Source organism: Stegostoma tigrinum, chromosome 3 (assembly GCF_030684315.1).
Source record: "Stegostoma tigrinum isolate sSteTig4 chromosome 3, sSteTig4.hap1, whole genome shotgun sequence".
In the NCBI taxonomy this organism is placed as follows: domain Eukaryota; kingdom Metazoa; phylum Chordata; class Chondrichthyes; order Orectolobiformes; family Stegostomatidae; genus Stegostoma; species Stegostoma tigrinum.
The window spans coordinates 108,158,607-108,184,449 of record NC_081356.1 but is presented as its reverse complement, the minus strand read 5'-3'; the positions used below and the strand labels follow the sequence as shown (position 1 = coordinate 108,184,449).

Here is a 25,843-nt window from a genome sequence, read left to right as displayed (position 1 = left end):
GAGAAAGGGATGGGTGAGAGGAAGAACAGGTTAGGGAGGCAGAGACAGGCTGGACTGGTTTTGGGATGCAGTGGGTTAGCAACTCATATTCCGCTTGGTGACATGTCCATCATGGGCCTCCTGCAGTGCCACAATGATGCCACCCGAAGGTTGCAGGAACAGCAACTCATATTCCGCTTGGGAACCCTGCAGACCAATGGTATCAATGTGGACTTCACCAGCTTCAAAATCTCCCCTTCCCCCACCGCTTCCCAAAACCAGCCCAGTTCGTCCCCTCCCCCCACCGGACCACACAACCAGCCCAGCTCTTCCTCTCCACCCACTGCATCCCAAAACCAGTCCAACCTGTCTCTGCCTCCCTAACCTGTTCTTCCTCTCACCCATCCCTTCCTCCCACCCCAAGCCACACCTCCATCTCCTACCTACTAACCTCATCCCGCCTCCTTGACCTGTCCGTCTTCCCTGGACTGACCTATCCCCTCCCAACCTCCCCACCTATACTCTCATCTCCACCTATCTTCTTTTCTCTCCGTCTTTGGTCCGCCTCCCCCTCTCTCCCTATTTATTCCCGAACCCTCACCCCATCCCCCTCTCTGATGAAGGGTCTAGGCCCGAAACGTCAGCTTTTGTGCTCCTGAGCCTGCTGTGTTCATCCAGCCTCACATTTTATTATCTAGCAATGAGCTTGTGACTGATTCTGAGCAGGTGCTAATTCTTGAAAGCAGAGCCTGACAGATCCTCCCTCACGATAGATAGCCCACAAAATTTGGGCACACCAGTGAGCCAGTGAATGGGCGGTCAGTGTGGCTGGGAACTCCCTTGTGTCCCAGAAGGCGGGGGGAGGGGAGGCGGAGCTCTGACATCATGAGATTCCTCTCCAGTCATGCATGTGTTTGAGAGAGAACAGAAAGGAGACGGGAGAAGAGGGGAGGGTTGCTTATTGAAGCACTCCGGTTGCGGGAAAGAGGGAGCAGTAGCTGGAGAGGGCATCGACCTGCAGAAACCGAGCCGCCCCCTGTTGCAGCTGAACGGGGTGAGTTTGTGAGTGAGCTCGGGACTTGAGCAGACTCCAGAGGCAAGCTTAGGCAGGAAGATTGATTCCAGCCACAGTGAGATGTGAGTGTGGGAAAGTGAGGGAGACGGAATTGGGAACGTGTCAGCAGTCTGGTGAGGTGTGGATATTGTAAACTCTGAGAGCAGCTGGAAAACTGCTGAAATACAGACTCCAGGAAAACCACCAGTAACAAACTGGCAGGAGAGTGCAGGCTTTTTTCTAAAAAAAGGAAAAACAGACCGCGGTGGCAACTGTTTCTAGTCAACGTTTCCTGGGGAGTGCACATACTTTAACGATCAGGAACCGAATGGAGCAGGGAGAACGGCAAGGATAAGATGTGGGGGCTGGGAGCAGGAGATTAGAGCTGCTTTTTCTTGTGATTATGCAGAGTGAGTGAGTGGCTCGGCAGTGCTTCACTGTGTTTATCCTGACTGCTGCCTGTTCCAGGAGGAGGAGGGGGAAGCTGGGTTCCTGTATAGGGAGCACCAGGCGGGACAGTGCAGGGAAAGCGGTTCGGTCCCACCACCAAATTCCTGTTATATTTCCCTGACCTCCAGTTGACGGAGAGTCTGGGGAAGAGGGAAGGAGAAGAAACCCTTTCCATCTGAACACCGTCCCCACTTCAATACCACCATCATCGCTTAGCATTGGAGCAACATTCAGGGGGGAAATCAGTCTGCTGCAATCTGTTCCTTTTTGTTTGTCGCCACAATTCGCCCTGGAGTAATTGATTCTCTGATTTAATGTGATGTGGGGGGAGGAGAAGAGGTGCTTTTGACATCTGCTGAATGAGGAGCCTGGTTTTAATGTTAGTGGGAGGAGAGAGAGTTGCTGAAACTGCAGAGTGCCTGAGAAGCGGCATGATATTGGGATAAACCAGTGTTGTGTGTTGTCTAATGTCGTGTATCGTGGCGGGGCTTGAACGTCACTGTGAAGGAGTTAATTTGATTAAAGACAGTCTAGGTCGAAGATCAAAAGTGGGGGAAGCACTGCAGAAACTTCTCGTGAGACAAGGAAGCGGATGATCAACGTTGTCCAACAGAAGAGATGTTGCATGTGCGTCTCGCTGGTAGAAACTGCAGGTTAAATTTTGACCCGCTGGCTGTTGTTGTGCCCAAGTCATGAACCCTCTGGCGTGAAAGTCGTCATGGGTCAACTGTGGAAGAAGGGCCGCTGGACACGAAACATTAACTCTGTTTTTCTCTTCACAGATGCTGCCAGACCTGTTGTGTTTCTCCAGCATTTCTGTTATTTCAGTAGCGGCCTAACGAATAATAAGTGAAATACAGTACCTCAGGGAGCTGAAAGTTTTTTTTTTCTCATTCACATAAGATAGGTGTGTCACTGGCTGGTCAGCATTTGCTTCCTATTCCCAGTTGCCTTTGAGCTAAGCACCTTGCTCGGCCATTTCAGAGAGCAGTTCAGAGACAACCACACTGCTGAGAGTCTAGAGTCTCATGTAGGATAGACCAAGGTGGAAATTTTCCTTCCCTAAGAGACTTCAGTGTGCCATTAAGAATAACCCATTCCAGAGTGGGATATATTCTCAAATTTTCGGGTGGTGACTAATGATATCTGAATTACACAACTGTTGAGGGGAACGTCTGTCCATTTTCCACCTTGTCCATTTTTTCATTCAAACACGTTACATTTTCCTCAAATCTGCTTGATTCCAGGTCAAGTTCAGACACTTATAATTGTGCAATAAGTCCATTATATTGTGTATAGACTTGACAAACAATGGGGCAGAAATGAAAGAGGATTGAAATTACTTTTTGAAAGGGAAAGTAAAATTTAAACTAACCCTCCACTGAGATGCTATGTCTTTTTCCAAAAGCTTTAATGTTGCATTAATATATTTTAAAACCATATTTAATCAATTCTAAGGGAAGCTAAATCAAGCATCAAGAGAACAACTCAAAAAAGTTGAAAAGTTTTCCCGCCGCATAACAGCACTTGGAGTGATGCTTCCTGGGAAAGCTGAGGTTTTGTTCATGTGCTGTTATTGGTTAGCCTCAACTAAGGCAGCATGACAAGATGTAGCAGGATTAGATGTCAAACAGAAGGTATGATTCTAACTGGGACAATAAATATATTGATTCTGATTGAGAAAAATAATACCTGGCAATAACGTGGGAATGCTAAGTTGGTATTAGTCAGCATATGTAATCAGTAAACGGAATTCTGATTTTTTTCAACACCAGAGTGCCTGATGAGATGTGCACAGTTAACATGCCACAAATCAACAGGTAACCTTGCTGGGTTAAACAAAATGACATTTTAAAACATAAATGTTCAGTTTTTAGTGCAAATAGTTTGGATGCAGCTTCTGTGGTAGAAGAGGCAGATAAGATTTAGGCATTGAAGGAAAAATCTTGCCACCACTATATCTGTACTTCATGTAACATGCTCTTCAGGAGAACGGAGGGGGTGAAAGTTAGGGTAAAATCAAAAGGGGTGGACATTTTAAACCTTATCACGTCTATTGTGATCCAGCTGGTTATTGACACACTGGCTATTCATTTGCTGCTCCACAGCTGCAGGAAGATGTAATTATTTTGGCTTTTGTCCTATAAATGACGGAAGGAATGTTTCACTTGCCATTGGTTTGCCATGTGCATTAGCAAATGCATTTTTCGTAAGATGGGCTGCCCTGACTAGCACGAGATAAAGCTGAGAATGAATAGACACATGTAGCAGTATAAAACCCCTGGTGAATCAGTGTTTGCAATTTATTACTATACTGATGCAAATTAAGGTACTTATCGAAAGGCTCTCAACCCCATTAACATAAGAGTTGAATAAAACATGTAGTAGTAGTGATGGTCATAGAAATCTGTTTAAGATGGTATGGAGGGAAGGTCTTACAAGGAAAGGTTGAGGGACTTGAGGCGGTTTTCATTAGAGAGAAGAAGGTTGAGAGGTGACCTAATTGAAACATATAAAATAATCAGAGGGTTAGATAGGGTGGATAGGGAGAGCCTTTTTCCTAGCATGGTGACGGCGAGCACGAAGGGGCATAGCTTTAAATTGAGAGGTGAAAGATAGAGGACAGATGTCAGAGCTAGTTTCTTTACTCGGAGAGTAGTAAAGGAATGGAGCGCTTTGCCTGCAACGGTAGTAGATTTGCCAACTTTAGGTACACTTAAGTCGTCATTGGACAAGCATATGGACGTACATGGAATAGTGTAGGTTAGATGGGCGTGAGATCGGTATGACAGGTTGGCACAACATTGAGGGCCGAAGGGCCTGTACTGTGCTGTAATGTTCTATCTATGTACCCTCGATTAATTGGAAAGAAACATTAATGTTAGGAGATAGTTTGAATTTACTGGGAACTGAGTTCGTGAGCAAGTTGTATTTCTAGAGCCAGCTGTAGCTCAGTTTGAAACACTGTAGCCTCTGAGTCACAAGTTGTAGACCCAAGCCAATCCAAGGTTTGAACACTAAAATCAACAGTGACCTAGTAGTGATGTACAGTTGGACGTGCTCCCTCTCAGATGAGATGGTAAACCAAGACACCAGCTGTACCATTGGATGTAAAAGTAGCAGTATTTTGAAGCAGAGCATAGTATCACTGGTGTCCTGGCAAATATTTATCCCTCAATCAATACAAGGGTACATAATCTGGTTGTGATCAGGCTGCTATGTGGAGGAGTTTGCTGTGGAAACTTGATGGATCTATTTCCTGGATAACAGCAGTCATTATACTCAAAAGTACTTTGTTGACTGTAAAAAGCTTGGAGCTATCCAGTGACTCTGCAAACTGTTATACAAATGCCTTTCTTTCTCCTCACTGTCTTTAACTTATTATGTTGAGCCTCATTTTAAATGTTTTTTATTTAGTCATGTGTAAAAATCTGTGCTAACTGATGTTATAAAATCAAAGTAGCTGAGTTGGTTTGTTTGGAAAGATGGTAAAATCAACCAAGGTTATTCATTTTCTTTACAAAGGCCTTTACTTGTGCGCCAGCTGAGGACAGCATTCTGAAAATCGGAAGAATAAAGTCCAGATTGTCTCTGCATAATGGAGCATTTTCTAATCTATGCATTTCCAATCAGAGTTGCTGGCTCCGAGACAGTTGTTGTATGAGGTTTGATGAAGTGCCACATAGAAAGATAAAAGAACTCATGATTTTGGAGGTAATTTACTCGCTGAGGATTGACCACCGAACAGGAAGCAGAGAGACGAGATAAATTTCTTTAGGTTGGCAAACTGAAGCTAATGGAATGCAATAGGGATCTGTGCTAGTGCCTTGACTATTCACAGTCTATATTGATGTTTGGATGAGGAAGCTGGGTATATGGCTGCCAAGCATGTTGATGACACAAAGGTAGGAGGCGAGTTATGAAGAGGACACAAAAATCTACAAAGGAATATAAACAGGTTATGTGAGCGGTCAGAAGTTTAGAAGTCGCAGTAAAATGTAGAAGACAGGAACTTTAGGTACAAAGAGCAGAATCATAATATGCTTTAAAATAGAGAGACTGCTGAACTTGGGTACAGAGGGAGCTTAATGTTGTGTTACATGAATTGCAAAAAAGAACTAACCTGGAGGTACTTCAAATGTTTAGGATGGCAAATGGAACATTGGTACTTATTACAAGCAGAATGGAGAATAAAAGTAGGGGAGTGTTCCCTACAGCTTCCAGAACCTTGGTGTGACTGCATCCAGAGTACACTTTTTTTGGTCATTTTTCTTTACAAAAGGTCCCATTGCATTGAAAGTAGATTAGAGAAGTTTCATTCCAAAAGCTTCTGGGGTGAAGAGGTTGTCTTCTGAGGAAACGTTGAGTGGGTCAGGCCTTTACTCATCAGCATTTCAAAGAATGTTTGGTGTTTGTATTGAAACATCTATGATTCAGTGAGGAACTTGACAAGGCAGATGCTGAGAGGATCTTACTTTGATCGGGATTGAATACAAAAATATAGAGGTTGTGTTTTGATTGTACAGGGCATTGGTGAGTCTACACCTAAGGTACTGAGTGTAATATTTGCCTTCTTCCCTAAGGAAGGATGTAAAAATGTTGGAAGCAGATCAGAGAAGATTTTGCTAGACTGATAACTGGAATGGATATATTGTCTTATTAGGAAAGATTAGACTTGTATCTGCAGGGCTTTAGAGAAGCCTTCAAACTTTCAGGGAATCTTGGATTGTTAGATCTGTATCTATAATTTCATCAATAGTATCCAGGTTTGACTTTAATAACCTAAACTGCATTCTCTCCAAGATGATGTGGTGTCCACTTGGAGAGCTGAAACTTACCCTTCTGTTCCTCTGGGCATAAAGGCAGAATTGCAACAACATTTTAAATTATTTGCTGCATTGGCATGCTTTAAATGATCTGTGTACCTGAACCCTCTAGCCTCTTTGGATTGTCACTGTTTCTGGCTTTTCCCCATTTTGAAAATACTGTGTCCTGTCTCCTATCAGCTCCAAAACAGATGACCTCACTTGCCTGACATTGAAATCTATTTGCCATACTTTTGCTCATTCACTTAATCTATCAGTATGTTTTTGTAATTTGAATCTACACTGCATACAAATTCACCTATCTACATCAAATCAAGTCTCGCGGCACAGAAAAGAGTACTGCTGCAGCCTGCCTTCTTTTCTGAAGGATCTGTGTTGTTGTTGAAGATCCAGTTGTGCAATTATTAAAAGGCTGCAATGGCTCAGTTGATTCGGTACTGGATCAGCCCCCAACCCCGACCCTTGTTGATGACCTTTTAATAAAGGTAGCTGCTGAGATGTGAAACTATTCAGTGACTTTATAGTCACTCCATTGTCAAGAAGATATATTACCCGACGTATTAATTTATCATAATTCTCATATCTCCTGGATGTGTAGAAGGATATGAAAAGGACGCTTTCCAAAGAAAATACCAACAACAACTGCAGAAATATTCCTAGATTGCACCTTTAAGACCCAGGATCATCGATACCCAAGAGGTCAAGGGCAGCAGATACATGGGTACACCACCATCCTGGCTTGGAAATACATTGCCGTTCCTTCTGTTATCACTTACTAGCAGCATTGTGTGCCTGCCCACAATGGCAGTACTGCGGTGGTTCATGAAGAGAGCCCACCACGACCTTCTTAAGGCTAACTAGTGATGGGCGAAACATGCTGGCCTCACTCAGATCATATCACTGAAAAACAATAACTGCAAAGGGATCAAGCTGCTTTGAAGTCACTGAATCTGTGGCACTTTCAGAGAGCAGACTCATGGCCCACTTTATGGATATAAAACATCAAGATTTAGAATGTTCTCAAAGAACTTTCTCAGGGAAACCTCTCTCTTTCACTGAAACCACTCTCTTCACGGCTTGAGTTGAAAACCCACTGGAAGACCTTATCACTGCAATGGGATTTTATTCAGCGATAAGTCCAAATCTATATTACTGTGTCCAGAAAAGGAGAATTCAATGAGGCATAGTAGATCCAGGAAGAGGCCTTGTATGAAAAGTGACTCATAAAATCACGACAATGGAGAAAGATACCATTTGGCTTATCAAGTTTGCACCAACCCTCCAAGGCATCTCACCCAGACCCAGCCCCCTACGCTGTATTTATCATGGTTAATCCACGTAGCCTACACATCCCCGGACACTACAAACAATTTAGCATGGCCAATTCACCTAACTTGCACAGTTTCATACTGGGGAGGAATTCAGAGCATCTGAAAACCCCCACAGACAAAGGGCAAATGTGTAAACTCTGCACAATCGCCCAAGGCTGGAAATGCACCTTGGATCCTGGCACTGAGGCAGCAATGTTAACTATTGAGCTAACATGCCTTCCATTTGGCATGATATTTGAATAAATTTTTTCCCCAATTTAACTGTTACATGAACAAAGAACTTTTAAGAAAATGCCTTGCAGATTTAATACTTTTTCAAGATGGATACTTGCACATGGAGTTGTATAGCATGGAAAAACACTTTGGCCCAACTTGTCCATTCCAATCAAATTTCGTAGATAAATCTTGCCCGATTTGCCAGCATTTGGCTCAAGGCTCTCTTAAACACTTCATATTCATCTATCCATGCAGATGCCTTTTAAATGTTGTCATTGTACCAGCCCCTGGCAACTCGTTCCAAACATGCACCACCCTCTGTGTGAGAAAGCTGCCCCTTGGGTTCCTTTTAAATCTTTCTCCTCTCACCTTAAGCCTATGCCCTCTAGTTTTGGACTCTCCCATCCCGGGGAAAAGATATTGTCTATTTACCCTATTCATGTCTCATGATTTTATAAACCTCTATAAAGTCACCCCTCAGTCTCTGACACTCAAGGGAAAATTAGCCCCAGCCCATTCAGCCCCTCTCTATAGCTCAAACCCTCCAACCTGGCAACATCCTTGTAAATCTTTTCTGAACCTTTTCAAGTTTCACAACATCCTTCCTATACAGGGTGATCAGAATTGCACACAGCATTCCAAAAGTGGCCTAACCAATGTCCTGTACATATTTATACATTTAAAGCAATTTGTTCAATAATATTTACGTCTTTACTTGAGAATGTTTTGTAATAAACTGGCTGTTTATTCACTACTTAAGGAACCTGGTTGACTTTTTCTGACACTGAGCTATTTACAGTCCAACATCTAGAATTGGGTAACATCAGCTCACTTCTTAAATGCAAATTTTGTTGTGCCAATGAAGGAATGGGTCAAGAAGAGGAATCTATCCACCCCTCCTTGCACAATCGTGATACCATCAATAACGGGGGCTCATGGTGTAAATCTGGGGGAGAGCTGGTAGAGGATCTTGCTCATGCCTGTGTTGAACCACAGATTAACCTGTTTGGATGCAGAGTTGTAGAAGTTGAGGATGCTCTAAATGTTACATTGTGATCCATAGCTACACAGTATTTTGCTTTGTGGAAGTCACCTTCAATCTTAACAGTTACCTTAATCTTGGCTGTCAGACTTGTTAGGATGGAAATCTTGCTTTAAGTTAGAACACAGTCGTAACTCTGTGAATGTTGGCGATAAATGTATTCTGTAACTAGGGTGAGGTCAATACTGAAAAGAGTTGGCACAATCACATGGTCTTCCTTGTCAAACTCTAAAACACTGTTTTCATTACCAGCCTTATTTATTGGCAAAGATACTTGAGTCACCTCACAAAAAACATCTCTGGGCACCGGAAAATTTTACCGGTAGTATCTCTACAAGGTACTCAGTCCAGGAAGGGGGAGACAGACAAACAAACTCCAACACTTTCTTCAAATCCAACTCTTTAAGCACTGAAGCTATGACCATACTGCATCACTTGCCAAATAATCTATTTCAGAGCTGATTTTCCTTTCCCAATTTGGTGGACTCATGATGGATAGAATATCTGTTTTAAGGACAATTTGAAGACATTATGGAAAAGGGAACAAAATTACCTTGACGCATGGAAGAAGTTTTCATAAACAGTGCCATGAGGTGGCGCCACATCAAATAAGTCACAGCTAACCAGATCGACTGTCCAGCTGAGAAGCGACAACTGAGGAAGGAGAAGGAGCAGGACACTGGCTTGAAAAACCCTCCTGCCTTTCTCAGAACTTCTCTTGTCCTCTCTGCTCAAAGTCCCGTGGCTGCTAACCTGAGAGTACGCCATAATAAAACCTGACAAATGTCATCTTTCTTTTGAGAGACATGATGATAATGGGTACAAACTGTCAGTCAGTCATTGATCCATAATTATGCAAATCTGATATCTTCCCTGTGGAATGACGAAGGGAAATTTGAAACTGGAAATGTAGACAACATTTTAATGTACATACACACAGTAAGAACTGAGAGGCAACCACTGAAAATAGCCATTTCATTTCAGGCATTTGGATACAATACTTCTCTTGTGAGCTTGTTTTAGTTTGAATATTGTCCTAAATAAGAACCTCATCTTGGAAATCACACAGTAATCTGGGGTGTGATTTAGCAGTTCCAGCACCTCAAAACAGGTCTGAATCAGGGACTTTTCGCTCTTTTACAAACCAAGCAACATGGACTGTAAACATTTAAAAAGACGAACAGGACAAGAGCAACCGGTCCATCAATCCTGCTCCCTTCTGATATGGTGCAGTCTATATCTACAATCAATTACAGCTGTACTTTCAACATCCTGGCTCCCAAACTAACCCAATACATGCGTACAATCAACAAAGAGAAATATCCGAAGGCTGATATAGGAATGTGGAGTGGAATCTTATTGGAGTCTGAATGACATGGGAAATAGTAAGGACTGTGGAAGAATTACATGAAGAGCCTGGTAGGGCATCTCCTTATGTAGGAACCAACTCGCTGCATCTTTTAACCAAGTTCCAGGCATCAAGACGAGATTCTCATTTGGCAGTGATGAGTTGTCTGTGAAGGGGAATTATTATTAATGATCTTATCAACTGCCCATCTCACCTCATTGATAGCTTTACTGCACATCAAACAAACTTCTAACAGAGCTCACTTACTCCTCAACATGTGTTTTTTAAACACATACGTTCAACAACCTTATAGGATGTTATACTCTGACATCTTGAAGCCATCCGTCTTTGGATCTTTTCTTCTACTAATGTCTAAGCCACTTCAGACTAGTTTGGCTGCTAAACTGCACAGTTAATGTTACAGGCCTCTTTTCTTTCTGAATAACCTCCTTGTCTCTGAAAGAAACCGAGATAATCACTGATCACTTTTTTTTTCTGAAAGAAAACTTATATCTGTCTCTGTCATGCTGTGTCATAAGATACAGTTATGGTTTATGGTACAGTTATAGCCATTTTTTTGTTCCTCCCCTGTATCCTTGCTTTCTAAAGCACTGAGCCTTTCATCCAATGGTTTTTCTTAAAAGCCCAATTTTAATGCATGCAAACAAATTTCTAGATGAGCTGTTACCCTCCAGAATTCAAACTGGTACTAAATCCATGTCTCCTCTTAATCTACACAATATGGACAGGCAAGTCAACCTCTGTTCAGTTTAGAACCCATGTTTCCTAATAATAAGGATAATATGCAATAAATTTTCACCACAACTTGCTTTTAAGCTCAGCTCTTTACGGTAGCTGTGAGGATAATGGTGCAAGTGCCAGATCTGAAGGTGGAGTGGGAGTTTGCATATGGAATGGAAATCTCTCCACCCACTTTTGTCTTAGCTGTTGCCCTTCAAAGTCACATCAAAATGTAACATTGAGGCTGAAATTTAGAAAACACATGTAAATGTTTTGGGATATGATGATTAGTTATACAATTTTGTAGCACTGTCTTTATTTTCTATCGGTACATTGGCCACGTAAATAATGTGGTTCAGTGAGATGGCTAAGGGGAAACAGATGTGCAGCTTTCCACAAACATGGACCAAATGTTCTGTCTGCTCTCTTCTGAGATACTGAGAAACATATTCTTAGTTACTTTAATTTTGATAATTAATTAAATATGAATTAAAAGTGGTACAGTAGTTCAGTGATTAGCAATGCTGCCTTGCAGTGCCAGGGACCTGGGTTCAATTCCACCTTCAGGTGATAACTCTGTGTAGAGTTTGCGTGTTTCCGTTGTCTGTGCAGGTTTCCTCTGGGTGCAGTGAGCCACATAATTCTTGTTGTGATCTTAGAAGCAGGACAGCTGCTAGAATGGAAGTACTACAACTGAGCTTTTAAAATATGGTTGTTCCTTAGTATAGAGCATGGTTGTGACAATGATCAGTGATGTAATAGTTTGCACTTAGGGGCGGGTTAGCTCAGTTGGCTGGACAGCTGGTTTGCAATACAGAGTGACACCAACAGTGTGAGTTCAGTTCTTGCACTTGCCAAGGACTCACCTACTTGACCTCTCCCTTCACCCAAGACATGGTGACCCTCAGGTTAAATCATCAGTCTCAGTCTCTCTCTCTCTCTCTCTCTCTCTCTCTCTCTCTCTCTCTCTAATACAATATGGTGACTTTACATTTACTTGATACTCAATTTGGAAAGAAAGACAGTGACACTTTCAAGTTATTGCATACCTTTTTAAGACATTATTGACTATTAATACAGAAAAGTCTAATTCTTACGTAATACAAGACATTTTTACGGAACGTATTTTGGTTTTGAAAAATCTTTCTAGTGGTGCCAATATTATTGAAATTGCTAGCTCTGTCAATCACTGGTGGGAAAAGAAACAGGGTCTGGAGACTTGTATTTTTGACCAGCAATTTGGTTTTGATTTGGATGAGTCTCAACTTTTAATTGGCAGATTTTACTCCCTACACATTCTCTTAAGAGTATTAAATTTGAACAAATGATGTACAAGGAGACATAGATGTACATATGTGCACACATGATCCCTGAGGTACAACTGCCTGAAGTACATATAGTTATTCATTTCAATAAATAATGACAAAGGTGAGGGTATAGTCAGCAGAATCATTTTTTATGTCATAACAAACCTCCTTGGTTGCCTGCAGCAAGTTCTGTGTTTCAGAAAGAATATTTTAAGGTTAAGTTTAAAAGGGTAAGCTTAAATCAGAAGAAAAGATGAACATTTGTTAACGCAACACCTTGAAATGGAAAGCAATGAAATCACTCATTCCAGAATGTGCAGAGACGTACATAGGATTCTAAAGATGATGCACACGTTTAGGGCATTAACAAAATAACATAACACAGGGAAAATGTATTGAAATGTAATCCTTTAGGATGACTGCACTGCATACCATGGGTTCATCTGGATGTGTATTTCAGAAACATCTGGATGAGCACTTTAAATACCAGGGCATAATAGACTAGACATCATGTGCAAGTAAATAGGATTACTCTCGCTTGGTGTTTGATGGTTGGCATGTGCATGGTGGGCTGAAGGGCCTGTTTTTATGCTGTTTGACTATGGCTCAGTTGAAGCTGTTGGGTTTCTAGATAAAAAGGAAGCTGATTTCACTTTTCACTGTGTATTTTGAAACAAAATACGCATGACAATAAATAAATCAAATCAAATTCAGTAGAGGCAAATCTTTGCAATTGAACACCTTCTCTCATCTCTGCTTGGGTTGACTCACGAGGCAGTGTTCCTTTTTAATTGTGATGTGGAGGTGCCGGTGTTTGACTGGGATGGACAAGGTCAGACATCAACAGACACCAGGTTATAGTCCAACAGATTTGTTTGAAAACACAAGCTTTCAGAGCCTTGCTCTTTCTTTGGGTGTTAAGAAGCAAGGCTTCGAAAGCTTGTGTTTTCAAATAAACCTGTTGGACTATAACCTGGTGTCTGTGCTTTCTGACCTTTTTAATTGGAGGATAGTCCCTCTTGTCCTGTTGGTTTTGAGATGGCCTCATCTGTAATTAGCGCTTGGGGAAATGAGGCTTTCTATTTGAGTTAGTTTCAATCGTGACCACATGATCCACATTTCTATCATCCACAGAACGGATTTGAAATTAGAAGTCATTGCTGCACAATAGGGATGAATGGTGACTGTTCACACCTTGTGATGAACTGGTTTTTCTTCTGCACTTCTTGTTAATTGTTGAATTTGCAGACACCACGTCTTGGAAGGCTGTTGATTTTGTGCTTTGATAAATGCCCAGACAATAGGGGATACAAATTGACAAGATTTTGCACAATTTGGAAGTCTTTTCAAGGGAGGGCATACTATACACGGTCATGTTACATTATAAGAACTTTCTAGAATAAATTCTTTGGCTGTACCAAAGAAATCACCAAAAATAAGCCGACCCACGGCCGCCATCATGATAGCAATTTGTCCAATTTTTAAAAGTCTTGAATCAAAAAAATCCACAATGCATAAAGTCTACATCTAAGTTGACAGTTTTACAAGGCCTGAAACGGGAAAGAGAAAGAATGAAGGATAATACAAATATATTCAAAGGCGTCTAAATATTTCAGACAGTAGGAAATGTGACAACAGTTCATTGTTAAAGAACTGCAAAACAATAAATGAAACAAATTTGGTAAATGGTATCATAAGCTAATGAAGAAGGATGTGGTGGACAAATCCAAATATGGTGCTTTTCTTAGGTAAATACTGGAGATGGAATCTTAAATCTTGAAGTCAAAGTTGGGACATTTAGGTACTAAATCAAGAAAAGTATTTCTCACAGATGGTTCTGGAGATTTGGAACAATTTGCTCTTCATTCCCCAAAAGTTGTGAATGCTGGGAAAATTGAAATTCAAGATTGAGATTGATGCATTTTTTTTGTTGGGCATGGACGTCGAGAGATATGGTTCAAAGGCGGGTTAACATAGTTAATCATGTTCTAATTAAAAGGCTTGAGGAGCCGAACAATTTATTTCTGTTTCTGTGAGTTCTGTTGGCAGAAGCCAGGAGCACAGATTAGGTGAGATTGTCTTGCTGCTGTTTAATTTTTTTGTTCAGTTATTGTCTGGAATTATCTGTGCAGTTTAGAAGGCTGAAAATTCTCTGTATGCAAATTTCCAACAACTTATTATTATATAATATCTTTTAGCACTAGACAGCTCATGGGACTTGATTTTGTCTACTAGTTTAGTGAGGTACAGGCATAGGCAGGGGACTGGGTCTGGATGAGATGTACTTTGGAGGGTTAATGGGCCGACTGGCCAGCTTCCACACTATAGGGTTTCTATGATTCTGTGATTCTGAGTAAATTTACATGGATTATCTCAATTCATTAAGTAGTAATTTCGGTCATACAGTTAATAAATTTTTGTATGTTACATTCCTTAAACTCAACTTTAATTAAGAAATGTGTTTAAAGTTCCTGTTCCCTGTTTTGTCCCAGCCCCCCGAATGTGGAAAATGTTTAGTTATGCTTTGGTGCAGTAGTCATCTGGTCTTACAGTCACCACACTCTCTGATCACAGGAGCTCCCGAGTCAGGGAAACACATTTGTCAATTAAAAGTGGTAATTTTGATTTTCATTTGACTAGAAACTTAAGCATAAGTAAGAAGTCATTTGCAAAATTTTCAGGCTGTAAACAATTACTGTCCTTTGGAAGAGAGTGAGGCACCAAAGCAGATTTTGAGTTTCAGAAATATTAATTTAGCCAACTTTAATTCTATTTACCTTTTTAAAAAAGTACAGTTTTAATCTGAACTAATTCATGTGTTCAATGTATAAAAAAGTTAGAACAAACTTTTTAAAACAGACTTATGATAATTAAAATATTAAAGATAGTGGAAGATGCTGTGCACAAAAGCTCAAGAGAGATGTTGAAACTTGAGATCAGTGTAAAAATATTTGTTGAAGAAGAGATGGGAGCACTTCGAGCTAAAGGGGCTGCCCTGTTTTTTAGGTTGAAGGTTGAGGTGCCCTTTTGAGTTTTCAGCAGTGTTCATCTGTGGCAAATGTGAAACTGAGGAAACTTATCAACGTGAGCCACTATTGCAGGGAGCTGTTTGGAGGAAAATATGATTAAAGTTAACAAAACCAGAAAAAACAAAAGGTACCTGACCAACGTGATAGACTTCCCAGAATTTTGAAAAAGGTTGGGGAAACAATAGTGCAGATACAGATCATAATTTATTTTATATTTTTGTTGTAAAGTTGCAGGAAGACATATATTATGAGAGGGTTTATCTTACTGGTTTTGAAACCAAATGGTGGTCCTGAGCCTGGATTTCCCAACAATGACAGAAAGGAGGAGCGTCTTGGCTACCGTGCCAGAGGTAGATTCCTAATTGGCTGTAGCCAAGGTCACTGCCCAGTTAAGGACAGTAAACACCCTCCCTCCTCAATCTCTGGCAGGCAGCTGTGATGTAAGTGCAAGGGCACTGCTTGGGGATTGAGAGGCTACCCTCGGAGGAACATGTTTAAAATAAAACTTTAAGAGGGGCTCAGCAAGGGGCTCAGATTGGAGAGGGAAAATCCTTTGAATGGCTCATCTGGACCCCAGAGCCTGCCTTCCCTGCTATGATGCTGTCTTTGTGGATGGGGTTCTGACTCTGCTGAGCTTCCAGACTACTGCAGGTAGACTGCCCCCATCAAACTGGCAACCAGTGCATGTGGTGGACCCTCCTCTATTGGCAGCTGAATTCCAGTGTATTGCCTGTAATTGACTCCAGACCTACCACAATGTGGCCGACTGATTAATGCTCTCTGAAATGGCTGAGCAAGCTGCTCAGTTTAAGGGTAATTAGGGATGAGCAACAAACACTAGTCGTGGCAGCATTACATCTCACGAGAGAAAGAAGGAGAAAACCGTCAAGGAAATCGGAACATTACAAATTAAAGATGTTTAATGAGCAAATCATGGAAAGTTTGTTTCAACTGTTTGGTGAGGGCTAATAAGTAGGTATAGATTCAGGATATTGCATAAAATTGGGGAAGTTATGGGCATGTTTTTCAATGAAAGGCTATTAGAATATTGAATACGTTTCCATGTGTATACAAAGATAGAGATTAATCATATCTTTCGATAGGGAGCTGAGTAGGTATTTGTAATAGTAAATGCTGAATGTAAGTGACTTCAGGAAATAAGAAGGGAAGCAGCTATAGAGTTGACAGTTCCAGCTGAAGAGTGAGCACCAACTCAGGCTGGATTAAGTGAATAGCTTCCTTCTGTGTTGTAAAATGTAAGGTTCTATGAATACACAAAGGACTAGTAATTATAAGATTAAGTATAGGATACATACACAGCAAAACAAGCCAAACTGTACTGTTCCTTTTCCATACAGCTAATTTTTCAAAACTAAAATTAGATACTGGCTCTGTGAAAAATTCAAAATTATTTGTAATTTTGTCCTATTTTCTGGTGAAGCCTTTGAAGCTTATTAAATCATCAGCTCTTGAAAATTTTTAAACATACAATTATACCATGGCTCGCACTGACACACACCCTAGCCACACCACAACATATGCACCCTATTCATGAATACATATACACCCCTAACAACATGCATATTTACGCACACCACATCACATGCTATATTCACTCCACAACACACACATACCTGATCTATATGTTCATGGTCTCCTAACCGCAGAGAATACATTCTGCTCACACCACATCACATACCCGACCCACAGCATAGATGCACACACACGGCAATCTTACAACTTCATTAGTACTGACTGAACTGTCTGCGCTGTAATATGCCCTGATAAAATATGCTAGATTAGCACTTGAGTCAATGAGTTTGGATATAGATTCAGGAATATCGCTAAAAATAATAGGGGAAGTTAAAGGCATCCTGGTATGTTTCTTTCATGCTCAGTGTAGCAGTGTTGTTGACCATGTGGATCATATCACATCAGTCGAATATTTCATTTATAAAGTAGTGCCTTCCCTTAGATACCAGAAGAACCCAGGTTTGATCCTTGACCTGCACTGAGGTATCTAATCTCAGCTGGGCTGGAAGGAAGTACTCTCCAGTTGGTCTAGAGTTTCAGTGGCAGTAATGGAGGTGGAGATCATTCTGCTGATTGCAGCCCAGTCTTTCCCTAGGGATGTAAGGTGTGGCAAGATTAGAGTAACACTTTGAGTGAACTAGCTGCCTCTGTTTGTGATCTTGGCTCAGACGTAACTATCAGTCATTTGGACGAGATATCTAATGTCAGCTGATACCTCTAGATTCTAGTGGAGATACAGTTCCAGAAGTCCATGAGAATTAATTGTCAGAGATTGAAAAGGAAATTTTTAATACTTTTCCTTCATTGGAAAACCTTAATGCCACTATTCTGGGTGCATTATATCTATAATATCGGTGTTGCATTGTGTATAGTCCCTAGTATACACGGATTTTTATTAACAGATATTGAGGTTTACATCATAACAGGGGCTATTCAGCCAGATATTTGATGTTGTTCAAGCATTTCAAAATGAATTCCATCTTTCCATATTTTTCCTATAGCTCTGACTTCTTAGCTTCAAGCAGTCCTCCATTTCTTCCCTAAAGAGTGCCACGATTCGTGCCTGGCTTAGTCCCTGTGACAAAGCATTTCATGAATGAGGCTGACCAATCCTTGAAGAAACTGATCCCAAACTTTCTTAGTAATGGCATTTAATTCAGTAATGATTGGGGAGTTGATAACAAGTTATCAGAAGAAATGTTCTTTTGATATTTGCTACATCAAAAACATTTGGCACTTTAATATATGCATTATACCTTCTCTTTGATTTATATGCTCCAGGATATAGTCGATTATCTCAAATTTCTCCTCATAATTACAGTTTCTCAGCCCTTGGTTAATTCTGGAGAGTTTGTGCTGTATACCTAAGCGCTTTTAATGGGGCACACACACAAAAGTGCACCCATACACTGAGAGCAACTAAAATTTTGTACAAGTATATAATTGTTTCTTTATTCAGTTATCCCCATTATAAAATCTACAACATTACTGTCCTACTTGAGTCCCCTAAGCAAAACATCATCCTCATCCATTCGTGGAATGGATATTACTTCACTTTCCTAGTTAATATTAATTCTCTTTCACTGATTATTAGTACATATCTGACCAACATTCATTAACCCTAACTAGTTACTGTCCATCAACCAGCTTTAAATTACTGCTGCTACATTTTCTGACACAATTGAATCCCACGTTCGGCTGAACCATGGATCATTTTGGGTTCCTGCTTTGGTGGGGACTGGATTGAGACTAAATAAAAACTGAAAGAACTGCAGATGCTGTAAATCAGAAACAAGAACAGAAATTGCTGGAAAAGCTCAGCATATCTGGCAGCATCAGTGAAGAAAAAAATCAGAGTTAACGTTTTGGGTCCTTCCTCAGAAACTTCTGTCTTTGTTAGTTTTATTTCATCCATGTGAGATGTCTGACAGCTAAAAAGGTGCTTGTGGTGCAGTGATAGCGTCCCTACCTCTGCATTAGGAGGCCCATCTCCTCTACAAGCGTATAATGACGTCTCTGAACAGGTTGAGTAAAAGAAATATGATTGGTAGATGTGGAAATTGTGGGACCTCATGAGACATAAACTTTGGACTAATATCAATTGGAAATGTAGTTCATTCTGAATGAGTTAACTGCTGCTTCCAGCTAGGTGAAGACGATGACTAGAACTCACAGCCAGAAGAAGCAGGGGCCTGTTCTACACCTGACAAGGAACATTTACGCCTGACCTGTACTGGATCTGGCTCATTCTCACTTGGCAGATCCTCCTCATTCTCCTTCCTTGAGACTTACCTTCATGCTGCCAGTGGTCTGTTACTATCATGTTACCTCCCACTATCAGAATCTTTGCTCCCTCTGATCAGCTTCCCACTGCCTAGGGAAATCAGCTAACATAATCAAAGACCATTCCACCCCCCGCCCACCCACCCCAGTTATAATCTCTTCCACCCTCTTCCATCAGGCAGAAGATACAAAAGATGGAAATCACATACCAACAGCTTCTTCTCCACTGCTATCAGATTTATGAACCGATCTCTCATAATTTAGAGTTGATCTATCCCTGCACCCGCTCTGTAGCTGTAACACTATATTCTGCGTCCTGTTCTATTATCCTGATTTATTTATATAAGGTATGATTTGTCTGGATAGCACACATATCTCAGTACATGTGACAATAATAAACCAAACACTCAAATACTCCTCCTGGTCATTTCAAGCAGGCACTCGAGTGATGTGCAGTGAGACCTGAAAGTCCGTCTCTCTATTTATTGATTTCTGATTCCTTTGCTGCTGAGACTGCCCCGGTTAAAATATTCCTTTGTGAATTTGCACACGTGTCTCATTAGAAGGCATCCTAGACCTACTCATCTTCATCCACTTTGTCAATGACCTGACAGGTCAGAAGGAGGGATGTATGTTGCTGGCTGCTCAGGTCCAGTGATGACTCCTCAGATAATGTAGCAGATTGTGACAATGTACAGCAAGACCTAGGCACTATCCAGGGTTGTACTGAGAAGTGGAAGCTCAGTATATTTTTTGAGATGATGAAACAGTCCATGTCCAAATGCAGCCAGACATGGACAATACTCAAGCTCTGTCAGAAAAGTGGCAAGTAATATTCATACCACGCAAAAGCACTGATCAATGGCACCACATCCCATCCGTCCGCTCCCTCCACGATTGATGCTCAGTAGCAGCCATGTGTACCATCACAGGAGACAATCTAACCATTGCCTTTTGACATTCAATAGCATTATCATCACTGAATCCCCCACTATCAACATCCCTGGGGTAAACCATTGACCAGAAACTCAACTGAACTCGCCACACAAGTACAGTGGCTACAAGAGCAGGTCAAAGACTAGGAATCCTGCAGACAGAAAATCACCTCCTGACATCCCAAAGCAATATCTACAAGGCACAAGTCAGAAGTCTAGTGGAATACTCCCCACTTGCCTGGAGGAGTGCAGCTCCAACAACACTCAAGAATCCAAGACAAAGCTGCCTGTTGGATTAGCACCACGTCACAACCATCTGCTCCCTCCACTACTGATGCTCAGTAGCAGCGGTGTGTACCATCTACAAGAAGCACTGCAGAAATTCACCAAGACTCCTGAGACAGCACCTTCCAAACCCATGACCACTTCCATCTAGATTAACAAGGTCAGCAGATACATGGAAACACCATTACCTGCAAGTTCCCCTCCAAGCCCCTCATCATTGAGACTTGGAAATATATCACCATCCTCCTTTCGTGCTGGATCTAAAATCCTGGAATTCCCACCTTGATGACATTATGGGTCTACCTACAGCACACAGATTGCAGTGTTTCAAGAAGGCAGCTCACTACCACCGTCTCAAGGGCAACTAGAGATGGGCAATAAATGTTGACCCAGTTAGCAACACCCTCATACCATTATTTATTTTTTAAAAAATTGTGTTAGTACTATTACACAGCCCTAACCACCAGCTGATATTTTGTATCAGTTGGTATAGCATGGCTCCTACGTGCCAGTTGTCTGTAGTTAAGCACTGCAATGCATTTGATTTTTCTTGCTTTTAATCGTTGTAGCTTTAGGGCTGACTTTTAATTATCTTGTGTTGCACCAATTTTGAACAGGAATAGCTCTCAAAATATTTGTGGCTGTCACAACCACAAAATGAACACTACTTAAAATTCAAACAGATAATGTTCTCATCTTGTTTTCAAGGGAGTTGAACTGGGAGAAAAAGTAACGAGAAGCTGCAGGTGTGTTCTATGGTTATTTTGTAACAAAACAGAGGTCAATTTTTTGAAAAATATGTTGTGTGGTTTAAAAGCTACCTACACGTTGAGTTTTTCATTACCCTGTAAACTAAACATTATACTCATGCAAATCAAATGATCTTGCTAACTGGGAAATTAAAAAGTTTTATCAGGTGCAAGGAGAGTACTATAAAACTTTACATAGCTTCTTTTGAAAATAAAGTTTCACACTCCCAGTAAATTAACAGACAAAGAATTTCATACAGATATACTATGCCTGTACACTTAATGTCTCACTGAGAGATGTTGTTTTCCAGAAAACTTTTAATTGTTTTAGTTATCCTTTGCTTATCAGTTTTTAAATAGTTATTTACCCACTGATTTCTAATTTAACTGACTGACCTTAGCGCACACCTACTCTTCAGCGAGAGTTGAGACATAATCCTCCAGTCTTCAGTCCCAATGAGGTTAAGTTTGTAATTATGCTGGGTTGTTATTTGTTTGCAGTTATAATTACATAACCCAGCTATTGCATTATTCCTGTATACTGCACCTCCTACATTATTTTCATGGTGTTTTAAAAATTCAGCTTCATGCCCTCTTTCAATTGCTCATTGTCCACTGAAACAAAGGTATTATCAGAGTTTTGTTTTGGAACATTAGCCGTGGGATGATACATATTGTTCTCCAACAGCATCATCTTATTCCTTCAAAGGGAGGCTGGCCAAAGTTACAGCAGAGAAAACTCTTCATTTATATAGCTCCTTTCAAATTGTCGAGGTGTCCTGAGATACAAGCTATGCAAATACTATTATTTTGAACAGTTCAATGATCATCTTCTGTACAGTTTTTTTTTAAACTTTACTTGTTTGGTGAGACTATAGTGGGAAGAAGGCTGGAAATGCATAGGAACATCACAGCCTTCCCCTCCAGGCAATATATAATCCTGACTTGGATCTATAAAGAAATTCTGGTCACCTTGCCATAGGAAGGATGTTGTGAAACTTGAAAGGGTTCAGAAAAGATTTACAAGGATGTTGTCAGAGTTGGAGAGTTTAAGCTAGAGGGAAAGGCTGAATAGGCTAGGGCATATTTTCCCTGGAGTGTCGGAAGCTGAGGGGTGGCCTTATAGAGTTTCATAAAATCATGAAAGATGTCGATACGGTAAATAGACAAAGTCTTTTCCCTGGGGTGGGGGAGTCAGAAACTAGACTACATTGAGGTTAAAGTGAGAGGGGTAAGATTTAAAAGTGACCTAAGGGGCACCTTTTTCATGAAGTGTGTGTGGTGCGTGTATGGAATGAGCTGCCAGAAGCTGGTATAGTTACAATATTTAAAATGCACCTGGATGGGTATATGAACAGGAAGGGTTTAGAGGGATATGGGTCAAATGCTGGCAAATGAAACTAGATTTATCAAGGCTATCTGGTCAACATGGAATTGTTGGACTGAAGAGTCTGTTTCCATGCTGCACATTTCTATGACTCTATGTTCCTTCACTGTCATGGGGTCAAAATTCTGGCACTCGCTCCTAAAGAGACCTGTGGACGTATCTACTCCAGATGGACTACATCCATTCAAGAAGGCAACTCACCATTTCCATTGGGATTGGGGATGAGCCATAAATGCTGGAGATTACAGAGCTGGAGAGGGACAAAGCTATGGAAGTATTTGAAAATAAGGATGAAATGATTAAAATCTAAGACATTGTGTCACTAAAAGCAAATGGAGATAAGTAATAAATGAATGAGATTTGATACAATTAAGGACAAAGGACAACAGACATTTGGATGACCTCAAGGTTGCAAACAATCTACCAAAAGTATCCTTTTTGCATGAAGTTCATATTTAACCTTCCTATCTTGGAAAAAAATCGAACATAAAAATTATGAATGTTTCTGTGCAGCAAGACTCTTAGTTAGGAGTACATCTGTATGCAATGACCACCTTACTGTGTAGAATTATTTTCTATACTATGTTGAATTATTTTGTGTTATAAGATGTTGGCTGTTGTGAAAAATAACCTTTTAAATACAACAGTAACTACTTGAATGTGGGAAAAAAATGCTGAGGAAAGGACATAAATTGATTCAGGCTTTTTACGTCTGGTAGAAATTTCAAGCATTTCACAGCTAATGACTTTTTCTAGTGCAGCCACTTCTGTGGGCAGCAGAAATTCATATACAAGTAATAGTTCAGAAACCAAAGTGACCAGTTAGTTCATTTTGGATGAGATTGTTTGAGGGATAAGTATTTGTCAGGACACTGTGAAAGCAGCCTTCTCCTTATCAGATAAGGAAATGAAATAGATAGATAATTTGTATTTGTATCACACTGTTTGGGACCTAGGACATTTCAACACACCTTTTACAGCCAATTAGATATTATTTAACAAATGTAAAATACTGCAGATGGAGCCAGGAAAATGGTGGTATAATAGTAAGATCACTGAGCTAATAATTCAGAACCCCAGGGTGGACGCTGATTCCACTACCACGGGCTAATGCTCTCAGGATGACGGCAAATGATTAGATTTGAATTCAATAAAAAATGCTTGAGCATAAAGGCAGCCAAATGATAACTGTGTAAACTCTGTCAATTGTAATAATAAGCCATCTGGTTCATTTAAGTCCCTCATGGAAAGAAATCTGCTGTCCCTACCTGATCTACTCTACATGTTACTCTGCACAGCAATGTGTTTAATGCTGAACTGCCATCTGGGCAATTAGGGATGGACAACAAACTAGTGAGTAACATCCATGCACAAAGATGGGAAAAAAATCATCTGAAATAAAAATAGAAAATGCTGTAAATTTTCAGGGGTCAGAAACAAGAGATGGAATTTAAACGAGGGTGGGGGAGTGTGGGGTAGAGAGGTTGAGGATTGTTTCTCACATCTCACACCTCTCACCTCTGGAAGAAAGGTTTGCCCATATTAGACCCACTGATAAGCCTGGCATGTAGCTGTAGCACCTCTGTGGGCAGGTAAATTGCAGCTAAATTGCCCCTCAGTGGAAGGGAGTCCCATTCTGAGTTTGCCCAGCAGTGAACTGGCTACTGCCATTACTGCAGGCTGCCCAGAGGAAGGCCACTGGGCCTCATATCCAAGTGGATCAAAAGCATTGGGCATGGTGGGATCCAGCCTCTTAGGCAGCGGGAGTCAAGGGATCAGATTTTAACTCCGGATGGGAATGAAATGTGTTATTACCTTCTCTGGGACAGACGAGAAATGCTTAAAGGTGGCAGTAAGTTGGGCTGCTGAGCCAGGGCTCGTCTACACCAACTGCTTTTCTTTATCTTTTTGTTTACCTTTTGTCCTGAGCTTTAACGGTGTCAGCAGTAGCCCTAGCACAGACTCAGCGTGCCCAGCGCAGACCTCGTGGTGGCAGCAAGGGAGTCCCTACTTCCTTTTCCAGGATGAGTGCAAGACCCGGCATCAGGATCAGTGGCTGTTACATCGGCAGAGGCAGAATCGGTGATGTAGGCCCAGTGGTGAAAGATATTCACCCTTTGTCTGGTCTGGCGCTGGTGGTAGTGAAGTGGTGGTGGAAGGGCATCACAGCGACGTCAAGGCGGGCCCAGCCATGAGAATTGTGACATTGGTGGGCCTGGCGCAGGCAGTGATGAGGTCATAGCGGGGAGAGTTGGCGTAGTGGCAAAAGATGGGGTGGTGACTTCAGCATTGGTTGGGACACGTATAGATGACAGCAAGATGGTGGAGGAGGGATGCTGGCGCAGGCAATGTTGATGATGAGCTGGCTCAGGACTGATGGACTCTCTTTAAGCTATTTCTTTCTTTTTTTTCTCTTCTTCATAAAACTATTCAAAATGGTGCCAGATTGTGGCGACAGTAGAAAAGCTTTTCACTCTATTTTACTGCTTTTCTCACAGTCAAACACACGTGACAATAAAATCATTAATTCGAGGGATTAGTCCTGATATTCAAAGGCCACACTCCAAAGATAGGACTTCCACTTCCTGCCTGCCCTTCCACAAGGGTTTTTAAACTGAGAGCACACACTCCTGCCTGCCCGTACCAACCACATCATAGCATGGGCATCTAAATCTTGGGTCAATTGAGATTTATAAAATTCAATTAATTAAAATTATTTGTTTAAATATGGCCCATGGGCTGTTGGAATTGGCTCCCATCCGCCCTGTAACATGGAAATTGGCGACGGTGTGTGAGGAGGTGGGCACTTGCCCTTGTTTAGATGTTACCGAGAAAACATGATCAGGGTAGGGGCATCCAGCCCAGAGCCTATGTTTAATTATGTCTTGCTGACCTGAAAGGTTTAACACTCTCTTTCTCTTCACAGATCCTGCTCAACTTCCTGGGTATTTCCAGCATTTTGTTGTCTGACTGGTTTTAAAGTATATCCACTGATATAAAATGGGAAAACAATGAAGCAGCAGATCATGATGCATCTGGAAGGCAGTACCTTAGACAATAGAGCTTTCCCCTAGTTGATGCTCTTAAATTCTGTTGTTGAACTTGAATGCAGATCACTATAACTGAAGCAATCTGGCTTAAGGGTTAAATATTCCTTTTCATGCCAAGCCTGTGCAGTCAGTACGTAACCATGAAATATTATAAAAATAATTTCATCCGCACACACATCCATAATTGATGGGTAAGAGAGGTGGAGAACATTTTTAAGTGGCCTCACCCAAAATGTTTGAGAATGTCCAATGAACACAACTTCAGAATGCTATTGTCTTTAAATGTTGAATCTGCAGA

At 41.1% G+C, this 25,843-nt stretch overlaps 1 protein-coding gene across 4 annotated transcripts in view; it reads left to right on the top strand.

Moving 5' to 3' along the window:
* The first annotated feature begins 876 nt into the window (after positions 1-876).
* Positions 877-25,843, top strand: part of lhfpl2b (LHFPL tetraspan subfamily member 2b) — a 163,866-nt gene continuing 138,899 nt past the window's right edge. For 3 of the 4 annotated variants that reach the window (XM_048528102.2, XM_048528100.2, XM_048528099.2), the window contains exon 1: positions 877-1,033. The gene's annotated coding sequence lies outside the window, so the exon portion shown is untranslated. Of the gene's footprint in view, positions 1,034-22,233; positions 22,267-25,843 lie in introns of those variants that run through there. The other variant, XM_059644821.1, reaches the window with a different exon arrangement.